This window comes from Ornithorhynchus anatinus, chromosome 3 (genome assembly GCF_004115215.2).
Source record: "Ornithorhynchus anatinus isolate Pmale09 chromosome 3, mOrnAna1.pri.v4, whole genome shotgun sequence".
Classification (NCBI taxonomy): Eukaryota; Metazoa; Chordata; class Mammalia; order Monotremata; family Ornithorhynchidae; genus Ornithorhynchus; species Ornithorhynchus anatinus.
Window position 1 is genome coordinate 78,682,647 of NC_041730.1, and position 18,997 is coordinate 78,701,643.

Genomic DNA, 18,997 nt, shown 5'->3' on the forward strand with positions numbered 1-18,997 from the left:
GAACTGTAGTTTGGACCTAGGATTTCCCTGTGAAGCCATGAGCTGTCCCCTAAAGAAACCTAGAGAACTGACAAGGAAAAAATGACAGATCGAACCAAAAATATCCTTCTTATATGGGCCAAAAACAAGGGCAGGAACAGTTATGGCAAGGGATCTGAACAGATTTCACGTTCAAGCATTTTGAAGTTGTTTTCCGCATGAAATTTTCCATCAGAAAGAATGTCAAAACATCAGTAGGAAAGGGACCTCCAAAAGAAGCTCTCCAAAGCACATACAAATCCAAAGACAAAAATGGATTAGTTAAGAAGAAAGGGATATGAAAAAAAAAGGTCAGAACTATATTAGATCCTAGGCCTCAGGAGCACCAATGCATACAAATTGGAGCAATCAGGATTTCTAAGAAAGCTAAAATCCACTGATGAAAGCCAGCCCCCTCCCTCCATGAATGGAATGGGGCTCTGGAAGTGTATTACCAACTCATAAAAGCAACTCCACATCTACAAAAAGAAATGATTTCAAAGGCAAAATAAAAATTCAAGGGACAGAGATCAGAGACAGCCAGCCGAGAAGACCCAGAGAGACCCAACACTACTACGGCAGAACAGTGATTTTGCATGGGATTTTGGAAATCTTCCTACCTACCTTTCCCTCTAAGTAATTTAGTAAAACTGTAGTAGCTGGCCCAAAGGATTCCACTCTGAGTAGGACTGCACATTTCCCATCCAGGAGCCTGAGTGGCTGTGTCATGTCCCAATAAAGGAGTAAATTTTAAAGGGGAATCTTGGGGAGGGCTTAGCTGCAGAGAAGCATGGTAAAGGAAGAATTACTGTTAATTGAATGAAAATAAATACATGCAAATTATTGTTCATGTCATCACTGTTTTCACTAATGACAAACAGATCTGGGTTCCTTCTTACCCGTTCTGACTAAACCACCCCCCACTGGGCTCTAAATGTGTTTTCAATTTCTTTTTCAAGTCCTTAATGATAAAGCATGAAAATAAAAATTCCACACCACCAGGAAAAGGACTAGCTCATCAGCTGATTTGAAGGAGGAACCTTGGATCCTGATTCTCTTTTGTATATGTGGTCACAAGCACCCTAGGTCATGTGTGACAGGGACAGACTTGTGCCCTTGCTCTCCCCTCCGCCCCCCGCCCCACCAACACCCCTCACTCCGAGGCCAGGGCTTTGCCTTGGGTGCTTGGAAGAAGTATGAGATGGCTGGTCACCTGCACACCCATCCTCATTAAACACTAGATATTGATTGCCAACAGCACAGCCTAGTGAGAAGCAGCATGGCTTTGTGGATAGAACATGCATCTGGGAGTCAGACGGTCATGAGTTCTAACTCATGAGTTCTAATCCTGACTCTGCCACTTGTCTGCTATGTGACCGTGGGCAAATCACTTCAATTCTCTATGTCTCAGTTACCTCATCTGCAAAATGGTAATTAAAACTATGAGCCTTTTGTGGGACAGTTGACTGTATCCAACCTGATTACTTTGTATCTACCCCAGTGATTAGAACAGTGCCTAGCATAGAGTAGGCACTTTACAAATACCATTAAAAAATTTCCATGGGAAAGGGGTAGTGCAAGGGAGGTAGTAGAAAAGAGAAGATAAGGCCAACTGCTTGATTTTTTTAAATGGTTTTGGCTAGACACACCCAAATTGCTTTTCGCATGTATGTTTCTGGTCCAGCCATTAGTTACGCAGTCTTCTAAAACTGGAGAAATGCTCACCAGTGAAGCGAAAGATCTGATGACCTGAGAAGTAATGTTGTCTAGTGGAAAGAGAAAAGGTCTGGAAGTCAGAGGATCTGGATTTTAAACCCAGCTCTGCCACTTGTCTGCTGTATGACCATGGGCAAGTCACTTTCCTTCTCCGTCCCTCTGTTACCTCATCTGTAAAATGGGGATTGAATCCTCTTCCCTCAACTTAGACTGTGAGCCCCATGTGGATCAGGAAATATGTCTGACTTGATTTTCTTGAATCTACCCCAAGGATGAGAACAGTGCTTAACACATAATAAGCGCTAAACAAATGCCATAAAGAAAGAGCTCTGTCACACCCTAAAGAGAGCAGTCTGGGTCAGAAAGTGCTTTGGTTCCCTCATTCCCCCCAGCAATGGAGCCACACTGAACTGAGAATGCAACAGCCCCTCGACTGGTAATTGACTTTGGGGAAAATACTCTGTGCAGCTCTTAGAGTTTTCAAATCCAATCCAACACCGAACAGATTTTCAGGAACCTCTTAACCCAGGTCCTGGGCTCACTATTGAGTAAAGAACAAAGCTTCAGTCATCTCTTTTTCCTCCCACTTACCAACTGAGCATCTGTTCTCCAACTCAAGTGAAGGAATGCCATGTAGCTTTTTCTGAGAGTCTTAATTAAAACCGAGAGAGAAGGAGAGAGAAATGCAGCCTTATGCCAGACCATTTCTACATTAAAAGCCCCAAATTAATGACTTTAGTTAAAAATAAATCTGTGTTTTAACCTAGGGACAGGGATGATCCCTGATTTACAGATTGCAAAATGGAGGCGCAGACATATCCAAGGTTTCCAAGTTAGCATGTGGTGGAGCTGACTTCAAATACTGCTCCAGATCTAAGATGAAATAGAACATACAAAAGCTCCAGTCCATCCAGCTCATCAATCTGTCTTTTCAGGTGACAAAAGGGCGCTTGGATGGACATTTTCATTCATCTTAGAATTGGCTTCCACAGGAAGTTGTGTAGGCAAAATATATCAGTTGGTTCAGGTAGGATTTTGATGAAATCACAGGCAATAGGATTATTAAGGAGAAAGCCTTGGTGTTACTTGGTCCGTCACCTTGAGGGTGTGTGTGTAGATTAAAAGCCTCAAATTAATGACTTCAATTAAAAATAAATCTCTCTTTTAATATAGGGACAGGGATGATCCTTGATTTACAGATTCCAAATGGCGGCGCAAACATGTCCAAGGTTTCCAAGTTAGCATGTGGCGGAGCTGACTTCAAATACTACTCCAGGTCTAAAATGAAATAAAATTACAAAAGCTCCAGTCCATCCAGCTCGTTAATCTCTCAAATTCCTTGCGCTTATTGCCAGCTGGATAAACAAGTGTGTCTCTTTGCTTTTCTTAAACTAATCACTTTCAAAACTAAAAGTGCCCCAGCTTTCTTTCTTCCAGCTTTCTACATGAAAATAATAATTGTAATATTTATTAAGACCTTAATATGTGCCAAGCACTGTACTAAGCTTTTGGGGAGATATGAGAATCAGGTTCCACATGGGGCTCATGGTCTAAGTAGGAGACAGAACAGATATTGAGTCCCCATTTTGCAGATGAGGGAACTAGGGCAAAGAAAAGTGAAGTGACTTGCTCAAAGTCAGACAGAAGACAAGTGGTGAAGAAGGGATTAAGACCCGGGTCCTCTGAGTCCCAGGTCTGTGCTTTTTCACTTGACTTATGCTGCTTCCCTTAATAGCCTTTAGTGTCATTTACAGAAAAGAAATTTCCATGTGATGTAAAGTCAACTGGTTCTCATAGTCCTGTAATGGGGTTTAAATCCTTTCCAGGAAAAAGTTCTTTAATTCTGATCATGTCTAATAACTCCATCATTTTGAGCATATTGTAGTTTCCCTTGCTACAAATCCCCACTGTTTACATAACATTACCTTTCTGTAAAATGTCAAGGAAAGAATGGATATTAAGAATGGATATTAAAAATTGATATTAAATCAACTTTCATTTCCATGAGATTTTCAGACTGTTTTAAGTGGTGAGGAATGAGTGTAACCGAGGAGAACGATCGTGTCAGTTATCTCTCTTTCCTTTTACTATTATTGTAGGTGCTCCTTACTACCCAAGACCTTTTTCTAGCTCCTCCTTAATGCACCTGAAAAGTTCTGTTTTTGTTGTTCGACCATCTGTAGTGGACTCTGCACACAAACATTCCATGTGGGACACGAACTGAGCCTGACCTGATTATTTTGTATACACCGCAGCACTTAGTGCTTGGCACGTAGTAATACTCTCCCAAATACCTTTTAGAGCACTTAGTACAGTGCTTTGCACATTGTAAGCACTCAATAAATACCACTGAATGACTGATTGAAGTACCACCACTGTCATCATCCTCATCATTAGGGATTATGGCATTTAAGTGCTTACAGTGCAGTGCAGTGCAGAGCACTGTACTAAGTGCTGGGGAGGATACAAGGTGATCAGGTTGTCCCACGTGGGGCTAACAATCTTCATCCCCATTTTCCAGATGAGGTAACTGAGGCACAGAGAAGTTAAGTGACTTCCCCAAGGTCACACGGCTGAACTGGAATTTGAACCCGTGACCTCTGACTCTCAAAGCCTGTGCTCTTTCCACTGAGCCACGCTGCTTCTCGAAGCATTACTCTATAAGACTTCTGGTCCTTGATTGTTTTAAAAGCATAGACACCAGAACCATCACCTCGAAAGCTGCTGTTTAGTCAGGGGAAATTCTTCACTGGGCGATGGTAAGGAAAGGACTCTGGTCCTCCCTCTTTGTCGATGGCAATCCTAAAGGCCAACTCAGGGTAGATTGAAAGGCAAAAATTGAACAAAACAACAACTTCTTTGTATTCCTCTGGTCCTCTCTGTAGACTGTGAGCCCATTGTGGTCAGGGAATGTGTCTGTATGTTGTTGTATTGTACTTACACAAGTGCTTATATAGGTAAGTGTAGAATAGCCAAAGGGTGGGGAGTGGAGTGAGTACCTAAGTGCTTAGGGAGTGAGGACTCTAGTGCATAGATGATGCAAAAGGGAAGAAAACTAGGGTGGGGAAATGAGGGCTTAGTCAGGGAGGGTTTCCTGGAGATGTGTTTTGTACAGCTACAAAGCTTCCAGTCATTTCCTCTTCAATGACTCCCACAGGTCCCTCTCAGGGTCACACCTGGAGGGTTTCCATTACTCTACCAGTCTCAATTATGGGAGGGAGAGTCAAGCAGAAGCCTATCATTCCATTCCATTCCTAGCTTGGGCAGTGGCTAGCGAGTGGAAGGCAATCTGCTACAAGTCAAAACTCACCTGTTCTGGGCAGTAGTGGCATGGGAGAGAGTCAAGGGTGGAGAATCAGGTTTACTATGTGGAAGGTGGCAATGGTAAACCACTTCCATATTTTTACCAAGAAAACTCTATGGATACACTACCAGAGCAATTGCTGATGGAGGTAAGGTGCTCTGGGAGAGATGTGTCCATGGCGTCGGGATGGGTCGGAAACAACTTGACGGCATAAGATAAAACAAGACCCCACAGGATGTCTGGCAAAATCCATTTACATCTACTTTCACTTTGATGCTGGTTGGGATTGTGGTTATTGGTCAGATAGGGTTCCTCTTCCTCCACTGGTCCACCAGTATCACTCTCTCTACAGGGAAGACTCCCATAGGTGCCTCGGAGGACCCCAGTGTACTTGCCTTGAGAAGCGTTCTGGCCTAGTGGATACAGCCCATCCCTAGGAGTCAGAAGGACCTGGGTTCTACTCCCAACTCCACCACTTGATTCTCTGTGACCTTGGACAAGTCACTTTACTTCACTGTGCCTCAGTAACCTCATCTGCAAAATGGAGATTGAGACTGTGAGCCCCACATGGGACAGGGCCTGGGTTCAACCCTATTTGCTTGTATCCATCCCAGGGCTTAGAACAGTACCTGGCACATAGTAAGCATTGAACAAATACTACAACTATTCCCTTCAGTTTCAGCCCCAATCCTTGTACTTTACTATTTCTCTTGTTTGTAACGTATTTTAAAGTCTGTCTCCCCCTGTAGACTATTAACTCCTTGTGAGCAGGTAGTATGTCTACCAACTCTACTTAATGTTCTTTCCCAAGTTCTTAGTACAAAAATCTGCACACCATAAGCACTCATTAAATACCACTGATTGACTGCTTGACTGAGAACTAGGCATCCATTTCCTCAGAGTGTGGCTTTTTATGTATGAGAGCTTAGAAAGAGCTGGTGCTATGTAGGTAACAAATTGTGGGACAGTAGTCAGCACCCAAGGGCGGGTGTATGGGCCTGAGTGTGTGTGCACGCGTGTGTATGGACATACATGCATGTTAGGAGAGGGTGCCATTTCCTGGTACCAGTTTCCACAATGCCTCAGCTTGAGCTGTGTGCAGTAATATCATCCTTTCAATATAGAATTGTTAGTTATTTCCTTCTGCCCTCTTTTGGGTGAAAATGCACAAAAGAACAATCTTCTAGAGACCAGGAGACGTAGTGACTACCAAAAAAAGTAACACTCTAATTAGAAAAGTCTTCTATTTTCTCCTGGGTTCAGGCAAGGTAATAGACCATATGTTTCAAGCCTCCAACTTTCCTTTGAAGTTTCTGATGAATGTGTCTCGGCAGGGCTGTTTCTGACAATGGAAAACCAATTTTATGGTTTAGAATTTGCCTTCTAGCAGCCACCTGGTAATAACCCACCCCTGCAAACTGTTAGTGCTTTCCAGTTTAGAGACAGATAAGAAAGAATCTGGAGTAATGTCTAAATTAAGCACAAGATCAACAAAATCCCAGTGTTCATGATGTCCTTTTTGACAAGTATGTTGATTGGAAAACAGAATATCCAACAAAACAAAGGTCAATACACGTCACACAAATTCATGACTTTCAGTTTGAGGCTTCTTGTATAACTGTTATTTTGCACTCTCCCAAGCGCTTAGTACAATACTCTGCACACAATAAGCATTCAATAAATACCATGGATTGAATGTATAAACTTTCACTTAAAAAGCACAAATTGAGTTGTGCATTGGAAAAAATCCTGAGCATTAATCTAATCTCCCCTTCATAAACAAGAAAACTCTAGATCCAGGTACGTAATTGTGCAAACATGCATATATTCATATATCAACTCAGTGCTTCACTTCTGATGGTCGGGGGATTGTCGGTTATTTTTTATGCATGGGGGTGGTCAGGGCTAAGAAAATGACATTATTTTATGTTGTTCATTAAGCACTTATTAAGTGTTAGGCACTGTATTAAGCTCTGGGGAAGATACAAGCTAATCAGGTTGGAGACATTGCCTGTCCCACATGGGGCTCACAGTTTTAACCCTATTTTATGGATGATGTAACCGAGGCAAAGAGAAGTGAAGTGACTTGCCCAAGGTCACACAGCAGGCCAGTGATAGAGCTGGGATTAGAACCTAGGTCTTTCTGACTCCAGGCCCAAGCTCTATCCATTAGGCCCTGCTGCTTCTAATTGACAATCCAGTCCACCCTGTGCAAATACAGAGAACTGTGCAATTATATATGTTTTTCAAAGGGCTTGACTGCTATTTCTAATTCTGCCTCATGCAGCTGTCATCTCAAAGAAGACTTTGCTTACTGAAAACCATGCTGCTGGTCACTCCGGACAATCTGAAGTAACTCTTCCGAGCAGTAAACATTTGCCTGCTTTGTGGGAGACCACTGCATTATGGTTTTCAAGTTCCTTCTGCCTGCCTTTCTTGCAGTGCCCCTGTGCTGCTTGTCATTCCTGCTCCATCTATGTCAAACCAAGTGCTATCTGTCTTCCAGGATTTTATTGTGGTGATCCTGGCCTGTTATTTGATGCTAATCAATCAAAATAATTTATTCACCACTGACTGCGAACAGAACACTGTATTAAGTGGTTGGGAGAATACAATACAGTTTGTGCACACAATTCCTGTCTTCAAGGAGGTTACGATCTAGTGGGTTGTTGACTGTGGTTCATGGGTGATGTCTGTTTAGCTTGGTTGATGATGAATGTAGATTTGCTATGGAATTATATGTGTTGCAATCTATTCTGATATCAGCAAAATTACCCATGCTTCTCAGACCCTGTTTCTGCTGGGTTTGGATTTTTAATTTTCTTCTCATCTCCATGCCCTCGGTAACATATACAGTGTATTCACCTATCTAGACCCACAGACTTACATGCCCTCTAAAGCAGATCTATCCCCATTTGTTCATTACCCAGACAGATACTCTAGTACATATGTGTACACACACACACAGTGTATACACACACACACACACATACACACTCACATTCACTCATATACATCTGTACAATTACCCCTCACATATGCAGACATGTTCCAACCAAGAGACAGGCATGATCATAAACAGTCTCATATACTCACAGACATATTCACACCAACTGCTCACAATCTCAAATAAAAAGAGCACACATTTGCATACATTCCTGTTACAATATTTTGATGAGGATGCCCAGATCAATGTTTGGAGGAGGTATGAAAATGGAGTGGGATTTTCCTGTGTGGGCGGTATTTCACCCAGTGACATTTCCAGTTCTATGGATTGATGTCTGAACAAAGTCCTCGGTTGTCAAAGATGAAGCTTTCCCCACTGAAGCAGGACATGACAAACCAAAGGCTTGCTGGTGATCACTGACCATAAGCGATCCCCACCTCTTACAAGGGTCAATCTTTCGGGTGATTGGTAAGCCTGGGATGATGCCAGAGTCGCTCTTTCAATTTACTTCTTTTGGGCTCTGAACGGAAACAAAGACCCCATTTTGCCACCACGGTTACCATGAGGAAACGGAGGCACAGGCAAATCACTTAATTCTCTGTGCCTCAGTTACCTCATTTGCAAAATGGCGATTAAGAGAGTTAGCCCCATGTGACTCGTCCCACCTGATTCACTTGTAGCTATCCCAGCACTTGACACAGTAAAAACTCCACAAATGCCATCATCATCATCATCATCATCTCCTCTCAGTCATAGTACTTCAGTGTCTGGAAACTTGGTGATGGGACTGCAAAGCTGGTAGCATATCCTGTTCGTTCCTTTTCCTCTAAGGAGAGCTGAGCTTTCTTCCAGGATTGGCCAGGGCTCAGACCTAGAACCTCTTCAATCAGCAGTTAACACTCCAGCCCCCCGACCTGACCTTTTCACATTGCTGGTTTGAATCAGGGCACTGCTGCTTGTTCAGACCTATGTCCCAGCTCCTCTCTCACCGAGGGTCAAGCCCAACTCTCACTGTGAGTTCCTGAGCAGAAAGGAGTGTGCTACATCAAAAAAAGGGCATCACATCAGACTGGGGGGCAGGGGTCATGCTGCAGAGAACCTATGGACTGCTAAGGACCCTAGTATCCAAGGCCCAGTGGAATTAGTGTTGCCTAGAGGATGAAGCAGCATGACTTAATGGATAAAGCATGGGCCTGGGAACCAGGGGACCTGGGTTTTCATACCGGCTCCACCACTTGCCTGCTGTGTGACTTGGGGCAAGTCACTCAGCTTCTCGCCCTGAGTTGCAAAATGGGGACTCAATACCTGATCTCTCCTCCTACTTTGACTGTGAGCTCCATGTGGGACAGGAACTGTATCCGGCCTGAATAATTTATATCTACCCAGCAGTTAGAACAGTACTTGAAACATAGTAAGTCAATCAGTCAATTGTATTTGTGCAGAGCACTGTACAAAGTGCTTGGGAGAGTACAATGCGGCAATAAACAAACACATTCCCTACTCTCAATGAGCTTACAATCCAGAGGGGGAAACAGATATTAATATAAACAAGCCTGTAACCTTGGTGTCATCCTTGACTCCTCTCTCTCATTCACCCCACACATCCAATCTGTCACCAAAACCTGCCGGTCTCACCTTCACAACGTCGCCAAGATCTGCCCTTTCTACCTTATTGGTACAATCTCTCATCATATCCCGACTGGATTACTGCATCAGCCTCCTTTCTGACCTCCCAACCTCCTTCCTCTCCCCACTTCAGTCCATACTTCACTCTACTGCCCGTATTATCTTTCTATAGAAACATTCTGGGTATGTCACCCCCATCCTCAAAAATCTCTAGTGGCTGCCTATCAACTTCCATATAAAACAAAAACTCCTCACTATTGGCTTTAAAGCTCTCCATCACCTTGCCCCTTCTTACCTCATCTCCCTTCTCTCCTTCTACATCCCAGCCCACACACTCTGCTCCTTTGGTGCTAACCTTCTCACTGTGGCTCGATCCATGCCTGTCCCATCATCACTCTCTGGTTCACGCCCTACCTCTGGCCTGGAAAACCATCCCTCCTCAAATCTTCCAAACAAATACTCTTTGCCCCTTCAAAATCCTACAGAAGGCTCACCTCCTCCAAGAGGCTTTCCCAGACTAAGCCCTCCTTTTCCTCAGCTCCCCCTCCCTTCCGCATCACCTCAACCCTCTCCCTTTGCTCTTCCCCACAGCACGTATGTATATATGTGTAAATCTATAATTCTATTTATATTGATGCCTGTTTACTTGCTTCAATGTGTATATAACTATAATTCTATTAATTTATACTGATGCCTGTTTAGTTGCTTTGATGTCTGTCTTCCCCCTTCTAGACTGTAAGCCTGGTGTAGGCAGGGACTGTCTCTCTTTATTGCTGAATTGTACCTTCCAAGCACTTAGTACAGTACTCTGCACACAGTAAGTGCTCAAGAAATAAGATTGATTGATTGGATGAATGAATGAATGAATGAAGAGCTGAGGGGCTGGGATGAATAAAGGGAGTGATTCAGAGTAACACAGAAGGGAGTGAGTGGGAGAAGACAGGAGGGTTCAGGAGAGGTGCCTTCAATAAGACACTGAAGGGAGGGAGAGTAATTATCTGTTGTTAAACAATTAACATATACCACACATGCCAACCCCCCCCCCAAAAAAAAACTATGTTCTCTTCAACGCCAAGAGAAAAAGGAATTATAAAGTCCTGGAAATAAGCCAGAACAGGCCTGAACTTAGCTCCAGTATAAGCAACTGGCATTCTGGGGTGAGGGGTTAGAGAGGGCAGGTAGTCAAGCCAGGGTGGGGCCGTGTCACACTGTCTCTTTGGTCACCAGCAGCTGCAGCCATGCCTCTCCCAGAGGCCTCGGGCTGCATGCCCACTGTCTTCTTCATTGGCTGACTGGGTATCTCTCCTCACCGACACACTGCTCATTTGCCTGTAAGCCCGTCAAACGGCAGGGACTGTCTCTATCTGTTGCCGACTTGTTCATTCCAAGCGCTTAGTACAGTGCTCTGCACATAGTAAGCGCTCAATAAATACTATTGAATGAATGAATTTGCCACCATGGCAATGGCAGCCACCCCGCTTCCTCTCTCCTTCCTCTCACCCCCGACAGTCCCACTGCCTCAGCAGGGGTGAAGACGGGGTCAGTGGAGGGGGATGAATACCATCAGTGCTCCAGTAAGAAATGTTTCTCTCAGCCCTGACATCATTCAAAACAATATCTGGCCAGGCTGGGATTTTCTCCTTTCCAGATTTTGAAATGAACCTTTTCTTTCCATTGAATACAAGACCTGGAGAGCTCTTAGGAATGACAGAGGCCCTCTCTGGAGGGGGGTGGGCCGCCCCACAGAAAAGCAGGAAGAATGCATTCCCACAGGTGGTTCTGACAGCCTCACTGCCAGGATCTTGGCTGTCTGATGCACAGTACGATGGCCATCCCACAATCAAACTTCAAACACTCTTTGGCTGTTTCAACTGCAGGAGTGTTTTCCACAAGATAATCCGCTCCACAAGGTCAGCTTTTTGACCCAGCAACAAGAGCAGCCCATGGCCAGACTCAGCAAGAGTTCAGGGCTTGGGGTTGAAGGTCAGATGTCACATGAGGAGATATCCTTTCCTGTAGCAGAAGAAATGGGCTCCTGAGGGGTGCCACTGGCTACCAAAACTGCCCTGTAAGGGAATTTTTAATAAATGTTTTCCACAAGAAAGACACCATCTTCCTTCTCTGGGGTAAATTTCGATTCAGAATCCTTTTCAAAAACTGCCTTTTAAAAAAAAATCGTAAAGAACACAAAAATGGGTTAATTTTCACCCAGGTCACATGTCACACGTGATCTCTCAATCTGTTAGAGAAAAGTCGAATCACAGTTCAATAAGGTCTCTTCCAAAAGGTGAATAGATTATTTCATAAATCTTATATTAAAACAGAAACAAGGAAATGAACTGAAGCCAGATGATATCTCTATTATACATAACATTTATTAAGTGCTTATTATGGGCCAACTACTGGAGATAGCCCAAGGTTTTCAGATTAGACACAGTCCCTATATACCCCATGGAGGACCCAGTCTATCTTATCCCCATTTCACAGACGAGGAAAATGAAGAACAGAGACGTTAAATGACTCTCTTGAGGTCACAGAGCAGGCCAGTGGGACTTAAACCCTGGTTCCAGTAGGTCATACTGCCTCTTTTTATTGAAATCTTTGTAAAAAAAACTATTTTCATAATTATTAAGGTACTATTTCAATAGATATTCTGTAATTGAGCTATTTGAAGTTGAAAGATACTTGGAAAGACTCCCTAGAATAGGTTTGCTGCTCATCTATTCACAGGGACAGTGGAAATTGCTCAAGGGGTTCTCAATAGATGTCAACAGTTTCCCTCCATTCTCCTTCCCACTCCTTTACTTAGGAGAAAATACCCGGGGAGGGGATGCAGCATTTTTAAAAGACTGAGGATTGCAGGTAGGAAGATGAGGCGCAGGGACAGCGGAAAGTTCTAAGAACCTAAACTGACCCAAGATGAACCCGAAAGTCTAGTCTGACACTCGCAGTGAACTCGCTCTTGCTAGCAATTCAGAGGTTGGAACCTGTGACAAACACTCTACACTGCGATGAACATTGAGAGATAGCATGACCTAGTAGATAGAGCATGGGCCTGGGAGTCAGAAGGTGATGGGTTCTAATCCCGGATCTGCCACTTGTCTGGTATGTGACCTTGGGCAAGTCATTTCACTTCTCCTCAGTTACCACATCTAGAAATGGGGATTAAGATTGTGAGCCTCACGTAGGACAGGGACTGTGTGCAACCCAATTACCTCAGTTTTACCTGAGTGCTTAGAACAGTGCCTGAAACATAGTAAGCACTTAACAAATACCATCATTTTTATACTTTTGAAAACACCATCAGCTGGAAGCCAAAGATTTACTCTCATTGTTCTCAAACTCAGCAGCAGGCTAGGAAGTGTCTCCAAAAGTAGATAGAGATGATAAATGGATGGAATCATAGATGTGGAACAAGGGGTGTGAAGAATCTTTTTGGAGGATCTTTGTTTGGCGTGATTACTGGTATGCAAAATCAATCGTATTTACTGAGCACTTAGTATGTGCAGAGCACTGTAGCATTGTACAGCCACGCTGTATTGAAGCAGCGTGGCTATTGAAGCAGCTTGGCTCAGTGGAAAGAGCCTGGGCTTCAGAGTCAGAGGTCATGGGTTCAACTCCCAGCTCTGCCACTTGTCAGCTGTGTGACTGTGGGCAAATCACTTAACTTCTCTGTGCCTCAGTCACCTCATCTGTAAAATGGGGATTAACTGTGAGCCTCACGTGGGACAACCTGATTACCCTGTATCTACCCCAGCGCTTAGAACAGTGCTCTGCACATAGTAAGCGCTTAACAAATACCAACATTATTACACTGTACTAAATGCTTGAGAGAGTAGAAACATTCCCTACCCCTACGGAGTTTATAGGAGGCTGAAGATGTAAAATGCAAGGCCATGGGGAGGTGCTAGAAGAGGTCATAGAAATGGGAGAGAAAGAAGATGTGTGGGGGGGGTCATCATAGGATGACCCAATATCAGTCTCAGCAATCTAATGTTTCCAAGATTCCTCATCCTTCTTCCTGTAATGGGTATGAAGCAGTGCTCTAGACTTCCCTCCACCTCACCCTACCACCTCTCAAATCTGCATAAGATGCAGCAACATCACCCAGCACATGACTACTCCTTAAATAGCAAAAATTTAATGCCATCCCTTGGGATTCCCTGCAACACCTCAAAGAGTTTCTACCAACATCACCTATGTTTGGGATGTCAGCTTCTTAATTTCTTCCCCAAATGGTTACAATCAAGCTACTCGAATATTTCAATGGGTTGCTCATGTCTAAGAGCTTCTTGGGGTGTGCTACATGTGGCTTCTATTAATTATAAACAAAATCTTCGAAGGGTCTACGTTGGATGCATGAAAGGTGTTTCAAGTCTTGCTGTTTTGCTTTGAAAGTTTTCTCAGGGAGAAAAGCAGATCGTTTCTGCCTGACAAACAATCAGCGGGCTCGCCGGCAGTCATTACTTTTCTTTTCATGTGCTCTTTTACATTCTGCCATCAAAGTGGCTTTTTACAAAGGCCTTGATTCGATACAACACGGTGTCATTTTGGAAAAGTAACAAGCGAGGTCCAGCACACATCAAAATCAATTACACGAGAGGAATCACACACACGTGGTTTTTTCTTTTCACCTCGGGGCTCTCAAAGGGTCACATTTTAAAGATAGCTCCCTGGAGAAGGCTCTTTAACATTCTTTGTGGGAACGCCACAGGCCTCCCAAAGCAGCAGCCGGGAAAGCAGTTTTAATGGTAGAAGAGACTTAGTTTCATCTTCTTCGTTAGTTCAAAGTCATGGAACTTTAATGACCCAGGAGTCCCAGTTTTAATGCTCCGGTTTCCCAGCATCTGCTCTTGCTACTTATTCTAGATAAACAATGGACTCGTACTTTCATGCAATTTGGTGAGTTGGAGTTATTTACTCAATTGATTTGGTTCATGATACCCGTCATTGTAATTCTTTGGTACAGTAAGTGAGATAGTTCAAAAGAATGCACCTTGCTAACCAAACCTCTCAGGGGAAAATCTCTCTGGCAAGGAAATGTTGGATGGCCAGACCTCCACGGACACAAATATCACACTGGCAAATGTAGAAAGTCATTCTAAAGATGCTCCTATAGTTCATCCATTGTGGCTATTCAATGTGCAGGTTGGGCAAAGGATTAATGGTCCTGCAGGTTGAAATGGCCACTTAGCCACTTCAGTCTTCCCTGAAAACAGCCTGATACAAAGACCAGCTAATTGTCATTTTCTTTAATATCTGATTAGGCAATTCTTGTGGTGCATCGGAGAATCCGTGGCTCCTTGAGTTGCTGCAAGGAATCCCAAGGGATGGGATTACAACCTCCATGGGCTGATGATGATGATAATAATAGTAATAATAACAATAATAATAACATGGCCTAGTGGAAAGAGTATGGACCTAGGAGTCAGAAGGACCTGGGTTTTAATCCCAGGTCAACAACTTGTCTGCTGTGTGACCTTACACAAGTCACTTAACTTCTCTGTGCCACGGTTACCTCATCTGTAAAATGGGGATTAAGATTTTGAGAACTATAATAATAATGTTGGTATTTGTTAAGCGCTTACTATGTGCCGAGCACTGTTCTAAGCGCTGGGGTAAACACAGGGGAATCAGGATGTCCCACGTGGGGCTCACACTCTTAATCCACATTTTACAGATGAGGTAACTGAGGCACAGAGAAGTTAAGTGACTTGCCCACAGTCACACAGCTGACAAGTGGCAGAGCTGGGATTTGAACTCATGACCTCCGACTCCAAAGCCCGGGCTCTTTCCACTGAGCCACGCTGCTCCTCGACTATATCTGATAAATACCAAGTTATGAGATTGGACACAATATCCATTCACACTGGATCTGGAATGTATGAACCCCATTTTACATATTAGGAAACTGAGGTCCAGAGAATTGAAGTGACTTGCTCAAAGTTGGTGAATAGGCTAGTGGCCAAACTGGGTTTCAAACCAGTACCATACTCTGCCCACTGGCCATAGTGATCTGAATCGATGGCTCATTTGTGAGTTGAAACTTACTTTTCCCTGTTGCTGCCCACATCAATCAAGGATCGGCCCTTAAGGATTGGATTTGGCTTAGGGCTTGTAAAGATGAAAACCGAGGTGATCCGTGGGTCTCAAGACTGGGTACCAATTTGGGATGTGTTTGCCTAATTAGAAATGGTAGTCAAATTCCCAGATTTCTCCATAGCTAGGGCTGGCTGCATTGTGCTGTGGGAAGTACATTCTCTTATGGTTGTTATTGAGAAGCAGCGAGGCTCAATGGAAAGATCACGGGCTTTGGAGTCAGAGATCATGGGTTTGAATCCCGGCTCGGCCACTTGTCAGCTGTGTGACTTTGGGCAAGTCACTTAACTTCTCGGTGCCTCAGTTACCTCATCTGCTAAATGGGGATTAAGACTGTGAGCCCCACGTGGGACAACCTGATTCCCCTTTGTCTATCCCAGTGCTTAGGACAGTGCTCTGCACATAGTAAGCACTTAACAAATACCAACATTATTGTCATTGTATTTAAGTGTTTACTATGTCCCAAGCACTGTACTAAGCACTGTGGAAGTTACAAGATAATTATCTGACCCATATGGGGCTCAGTCTAAGTATTTTATGTTTTTATTTTATGGATCTATACCCCTTAAGCACTTGGTGTTCACCCTATCCCAGCTCCACAGCACTTGTGTACATATCTTTACTCTTCCCCTTCACTGATCTGTAATTTATTTAACTAACTGTCTCTGCTCCCTGGCCGGTAAGCTCCTTGTGGTTAGGGATTGTCCTTACCAACTCTATTGTACTGTGCTCTCCCATGTGCATATTACAGGGCTCTGCACATTCTAAGAACTCAATAAATACCACTGATTGTATCCAGATGTGTACTTTTTCTGCATTTTTAAGTGGGTTTGATTGCAATTATGATTGATCCCAGGACTAGTGGCTCCCCTCCTCATCCTCGCCCCCTCCCCCTCCCCCCCCCCGGTCCATTGAGACAAGCATGGAAAAGAAGAACTTGTAGATTTTGCTCCAGAGAAACCCAGAAGCCATCTGAACAGTATGACTCAATGAGAGGAAATCTGGTTGACAGATAAGATTTTACAGGGCTGAACAACCCAGGTGAAGCAGAAAAGGAGACTGAGGTAAGTAGGGTGAAAAGCAAAATTCAGCCCCAGCTCTGATATGACAGTCTGAACCCTGCTCTTGGGTAGGCTCAGCACTGGAATTTCCCTGCTCATTCCTTGCCTTTCCCAGCTTGAATGTTGAATGTGGAATCCCGACACCCATTGAAGTAAAAAGTCTGGGATTCTGAGAGTAATTGAACAGTATATTTAACCATTGGGTTCACCTCACTAGAACTCTGACAAAAATACGAAACCGGTTCAGTCATCGTGCAAAAGCAGAAGGAATGCCCATATCGGAATTCCTTTCTCAGATTTGGGGGTTGGAAAAAATACCTGGAGAGAAAAGAGGTGAGCAGATGAAATGAGGCTTTAGGAATCTGAAGTTTCCTTCCCTCAGCTCTATCGAGTTATCAGGAAAGTGTTGTTATCCCTGCAGCAGCTGAAGACTTTGGAGAGAGTTTAACAAATTATCAACAGCTATTGGAGCAACCATTTTATTCCCAATGGTGCCCTTCTCCAGCAACACTGAGCATTTCACATTATCGGTACTAATTGAACCAGCGCAAATGATAAACTGAGATGACGGTGCTGAGTCTCTCTACAGAGAGGTAGAGAGGAGCCAGCCAGCTTTCATCAGTCACCTCAATGACTAACTAGCTATCACTGGAAATGAATGCCAGGACTTGGGTTTTAAAAACACTTTATCCCTCCATTGAAATCCCTTTAGAAAAGTCTCATCTTCATACCAGCCAGGCATTTGTGTCACTTTCAATGTCTTCCATTTTCTACTGCAATTTTAGCCCTGTGGCTTCCGTCAGGAAGACACTGATGTTTACTGCTGATGGTGTTAGTACGAGCTTCAGGCTGGGAGAGAAAAGTGTACCAATATAAGCTTGAGAATTAATCTGGGAAAGAGCCCTGGATTTATTTGAGTGGGAGCAACAGCAGTAGTAATACTAGTCACAGAAGTAGTCATGGTACTTATTGAGCACCTACTATACTAAGGTAAGCACTTGGGGAAGCACAACAGAAGCAGAAGGGACAGACAATAAATAATAATATAACAATAATAACAGTGCTTGCTAAGTGCTTATTATGTGCCAGCCACCATATTAAGTGCTAAGATGCATATAAGGTAATTAGGTTAGACACAGTCCCTGTCCCACATTGGGCTCACAACTCTTAATTACCATTTTACAAATGAGGGAACTGAGGCGCAGAGAAGTGACTTGCCCAAGGTCACACAGCAGGCAAGCGGTGGAGCTGGGATTAGAACCTGGGTCCTTCAGAATCCGAGGGTCATGCTTTATCCACTAGGCACAGGACTGCTGTTGACAGTGGGCTTACATTGTATATCAGACCAGAATCTCTGGCTTTTTTTTTTAAAAAATGGTATTTGTTAAGTGCTTACTATGTGTCGCATTGTTCTGAGGCACAACTGAGGCAAAAAGAAAGTTTATCCAAGGTCACATAGGAAGGCATTGGAAGATCTGGGATTGGAATCCATTTCCTCTCACTCACAGAACTGTGCTCTTCCACCTAGTCATGAGATTTTAAGCTTGCTTCCAAAATTCCCAGAGGCTCACCTAGAAACATGGAGAAACAGCATGCTCTAGTGGTTAGAACATGGGCCTGGGAATCAGAAGAAGCTGGGTTCTAATCCAGGCTCTGGCATTTGTCAATGTGAGAACTTGGGCCAAGTCACTTAACTCTCTGTGCCTCAGTTACCTTCATCTGTAAAATGGAGATTAAGAGTTGCAAGCCCCAATATGGGACAGGGACTGTGTCCAACCCAATTTGCTATAACCACCCCAGCACTAAATACACTGCCTGGAACATAGGAAGCACTTAAAAATACCATTATTATTATTATTCATCAGATTGAATCCTGAAATGTAGGGTAGTATCTCTCCTTTGCATAAAATTATCTAATCAATTTATCAACAACCACTGTTAAAAACCTAAATCCAGATCCTATCATAATTTATCACCAATTACACATCCTTATCAAATAAATCCTGCCTATTTGAAAATGCACATTTTCCCATTTGGTAATTGAAACCACATGGTTTTGTGGAAAACACTGGAGTCCGAAAAAAACTCTGAGATGGCACACCTGCTAGTTACTCCCAAGGGGCTAAAAATTCAAATTCAGGGGTTATTTACAATTACTGGGGGCCTAGAGCTCAGTTTGCAGCTCCATTCTTGACTGCAAAAGATGGGGCTCTACTGTCTTCTGTT

At 43.6% G+C, this 18,997-nt stretch overlaps 1 protein-coding gene and 1 non-coding gene across 2 annotated transcripts in view; one reads left to right on the plus strand and one right to left on the minus strand.

Moving 5' to 3' along the window:
* NRG3 (neuregulin 3) overlaps positions 1-18,997 on the minus strand; it is a 946,219-nt gene that overhangs the window by 291,559 nt on the left and 635,663 nt on the right. The gene's annotated exons all lie outside the window — the stretch shown is intronic.
* On the plus strand, positions 4,893-5,034 carry LOC114810967. Its single transcript, XR_003758655.1, has one exon. It is a non-coding gene; the product is annotated as a small nucleolar RNA SNORA7 (small nucleolar RNA).